At 39.8% G+C, this 4,381-nt stretch overlaps 1 pseudogene; it reads right to left on the reverse strand.

The window, feature by feature from the left end:
• Positions 1-2,132: 2,132 nt before the first annotated feature.
• On the reverse strand, positions 2,133-3,469 carry LOC106634706 (NADH dehydrogenase [ubiquinone] iron-sulfur protein 5-like; annotated as a pseudogene).
• Between the last annotated feature and the right edge of the window lie 912 nt (positions 3,470-4,381).

Consider the following 4,381-nt stretch of genomic DNA (forward strand, 5'->3'; position numbering starts at 1 on the left):
TCATGTAATTATGGCTTTTATCATGCAAAAAAAAAAAAAAAGGTATAGCCATACCGAAGAAAGTCTTTGTGCTTCTGGAAAATCATGCCCTCTCTGGCAAGGCTTCAGCTGTTCTGGGCAGATGTGAGTCTGTATTCTAGGGTTGGAGCTGGCACAATATCAGTGATGCAGCCCATCTGTTACAGGTTGAGGTTTTGGATAGAACTCCAGTTGTTCTAGTGAGGAAAAGGAGTGCTAGACAGGGAAATAGAGGCAGAAAACCAATTTTACATGTTCTGGGCACATATCTGTGATGAAGGAAACCAGAATATTCCTCTCTAAAATACTGGGGATTGTTGAGTTAAAATTAAGATTGAAAGGCAGGAGTACACTGTGCCCCTCCCCTCTGCCTTTCGCACCTGAAGATGGGCTCCTTTATCAGCTCAGAAACAGAACTCAGAGATACTGGTGCCAGAGGATTTAGGAGGAGACTTTCCTTTTCCCATAAATTTACTTTCCTACATTTTTTTGCCTTTTGGAAACCTGAACATACTCTTTTCTATTACATCATGTTTAGCCTGAAGCTGCCTCCTTACATATTTTAAGTTCAGCCTAAAGGTTTCTCTGTACATAGCGAACTATAACTTAAATGGAGGTGTACACAGACTAAAGCCTATGCTTGTGCAGTTACTGAGTTTTGGCCAAGGGGGCCAACTGTTGAAACCATGTTCAATAAGGTAAATGCCAAGCTGTAACCAACCCAGCTGTTTCCTATTGCACTTCCGTTTTCTGTATGTCACTTTCCTTTTCTGTCTGTAAATCTTCTTCCACCACATGGTTGCACTGGAGTCTCCCTGGCTCAGGAGGCTGCCTGATTTGCGAATTGTTCTTTGATCAATTAAACTCTGCTAAATTTAATTTGGCTAAGGTTTTTCTTTTAACATTTCTTTGTCTTGTCACTACATAGGATTTATGGGCCATTGTTAAAATACCATTTCAGCAGGCCCTTAAAACACTACCTTGAAAGATAAATGTTTGCCCTGAGGCCTCTTCCACGTAATGGGTACAAGTGTTAGTAAACTTCTGCTTATTTTTCTTTTGTTAATCTGACTTCAGGAGAGTGTCTCAACGAAGAACCTAAGAAAAAGAAAAGAAATTCTGTTTTCTCCCCTACAATAGCATGCCAAGTACTAGGTCAATTAGCAAAAGAAGTAATTCCAACTCTCATCAGCCAGTGGGATGTATTTCTTGACTGGTTAAGAGTGGCTTGGGACTTGCAGGTGGTAACTTTTAGACTCTAGCCTGTGGGAAGAGTCTCATTTTCACTCTTGAATAAGAAGCCCTAGTTATTTCCTGATCCCTTTACAACTCAACCTGGTACACAGAGACAAAAGCACTGGGAAGCACAGTGTTTGCTGAGTTTCCCTGTCCTCTGAACAAGTTTTAAGCCATCTTTCAATGGTTTGTCAGAAAAAGTAATTTTTATTATTTTTTTGAAACAGGATTTTGTTTTATCACCCAGGCTGGAGTGCAGTGGCACAATCATGGCTCACTACAGCCTCACCCTCCCAAGTTCAAGCGATCCACCCACCTCAGCCTCCCGAGTAGCTGGGATTACAGGCGCGCACCACCACGCCCAGCTGATTTTTGTGTTTTTATTGTTTTTTGTTTTTTGTTTTTTTGTAGAAATAGAGGCTTGCCATGTTGCCCAGGCTGTTCTCAAACTCCTGGGCTCAAGTGATCCTCCTGCCTCGGCCTCTCAAAGTGCTGGGATCAGGTATGAGCCATTGTGCCTGGCCCAGAAAAAAATTCTTATTTACTCCAGTCTAATTTTTTTCATTTTAATGCCCCCTCTATTTACCTGTACTAGAACTTCAGACAAGAAATAAGGATACTACTAGCAGCCTGTGCTAAATGTGGTAGTAGGATGACTTGATAATTTTACTATATTTTAGAATGATACACAGTTACAGTGTTTTTAATATGTCTATTATCTCATTTATGTTGGAATAGGAAAGACTATACCAAACATCTTAAAGGGATTGTGTTGGGAGTAGTGGTATTATGTGTGAAATTTATCCTGCTTTTTAAAATTTTATAATTTTATAAATTATTATCTAATTTATGTATTAAGCCTTTATCATTTATATGAATTTCTTTCTTTCTTTTTTTTTTTTTTTTTTAGTATTTATTGATCATTCTTGGGTGTTTCTCGGAGAGGGGGATTTGGCAGGGTCATAGGATAATAGTGGAGAGAAGGTCAGCAGATAAACACGAGAACAAAAGTCTCTGGTTTTCCTAGGCAGAGGTCCCTGCGGCCTTCGGCCCTGTTTGTGTCCCTGGGTACTTGAGATTAGGGAGTGGTGATGACTCTTAAGGAGCATGCTGTCTTCAAGCATCTGTTTAACAAAGCACATCTTGCACCGCCCTTAATCCATTTAAACCTGAGTTGACACAGCACATGTTGAAGAGTAGCTATATATGTTAATTTCATATGAGTCATTTCATGTATTTCTTTTCTGTTTGTAACCTCCCCAGTCTATGCAGATTGTTTTAAAATTCTGAAAAATTAACATAATTATAAAGCAAAACCTAATTATTGCAGAAAAGTTAATAAATGAAGAACAACATTAACAATTTAAATAATTCATAATTCTACCACAATGGAAAATCATTTACATATTTGTGCATCATTCAGTTTAGTGTTTTTTTTTTTGGTTTTTTTTTTTTAGGATGGAGCAATCCTTTATTTTCACACACTTTGACAAGGAGGTTTTCTGTAAACAACCTTTCCAGTGGAGAACAGAGAACATGAAATCAGCCCCTAGACATCAGCAGCTGCTCTGCTCAGGGCTGAGGCTCCCCCTTGCCCACATGGTGAGGTGGAGGGGTGCACTTCCTTTCCTTTATCAGCTTATCCTGCTGCTTCCTCATAGTACTCACATGTCTCATCATTTTCTGCCTAAGTATACTCTCTGTGAAATCATCATATTCTATCTTGCACTCTTTCTCTGCCCAGATACTACCGATTCCATGTGCACTTTCTATCTATTCTTTTTCAAAAGCATGACATCGACCAGGAATCTTGTAGGGCTGTTCACACTTTGGATTGTCAACCATCGATCTACGTTAAGGCCGAACCTTTTCTGCACATCCAAGAAAGGCATGGCGATCTGATGCTCATGCCCTTGTCTCTTCTCTAATTTAGTGGTTTTTAAAAATCACAATATAATTACTGGATTTACTGGCTAAGCAAGGTTCAGCATGCTCGCCATGCTCATAACATTCTTCTAAGTGATTTCTTTCACCTAAATTACTCTCTGCTACTGTATGACCTGCTGTTGGATAGATTTGTTTGGTCAGAATAGGTACTGCCCTCAAAAGCGAGGGGGTAGGCATAATAATGGTCCCTTCATAGATCTCCGCATCTGAATCCCTGGAACCTGTTAATATGTTATGTTACATGCAAAGGGGAATTAAGATTGCAGACAGAATTAAGGTTGCTGATCAGTTGACAGATTATCCTGGATTATCCAGGTAGATTCAATGTATCCACAAGATTCCTTAAAAGTGGAAGGGAGAGGCCAAAAATGAGAGTCAGAAAGAGATATGACGCTGAAAGCAGGGTCAGAGAGTTGCTGTGTTGGTGGCTTTGGAGTCGGAGAAGGGGAGCCATGAGTCAAGGGATGCAGGTGACCTCTAGCAATTGAAAAGGCAAAGAAACAGATTTTTTCCTATGGCCTCCAGAAAGGAATCTGCCCTGTTCATACCTCAATTTTAGCAGAGAGAGCCCCATGTGAGACTTCTGAACTACAGAATTGTAGTTGTTTTAAACCACTAAGTTTGTGGTAATTTGTTACGGCAGTAATAGGAAACTGAATTCCTTCCTTCCTTCTACTCTCTCAAAAAGTAAGGGCTCCTCAATGCTGGGCACTGTATTAGGTGCTGGGGCATTATGCTAGATGCAAGAAACAGCAGTGAAGGAACTAACAGAAGGAAACAGAGCAGAGAAAAAAAGAATTAATGCCACCCTTAATTCCACAGTTTAGCAATCTATTGGAATAGCTGCAGCCTCTCTGCCTCTTGCTTTACTGTAAGAAGGGAGTTCTCTACATAGCTCACATTTCTTTACATCTTTTGAGAAGAAGCACCTGACTGCCTTTGTTCAAGACTGTATTTTCAAGGATGTTTCTAGGGCAGACATCAGAATATACAGAACAACAAGTAAAATATAGGCCAGAAAAAAATGACATTGATATGATGGCCAAAAAAAAAAAAATTCACAATGGAATAATTCATTTTATATGTATAAAAGCAAGTTAGGTGGGGCACGGTAATCCTAGGACTTTGTGAGTCCTAGGACTTTGTGAGGTCAAGGTGGGTGGTTCACTTGAGGTCAGGA

Source organism: Pan paniscus, chromosome 3, assembly GCF_029289425.2.
Source record: "Pan paniscus chromosome 3, NHGRI_mPanPan1-v2.0_pri, whole genome shotgun sequence".
NCBI classification, from domain to species: domain Eukaryota; kingdom Metazoa; phylum Chordata; class Mammalia; order Primates; family Hominidae; genus Pan; species Pan paniscus.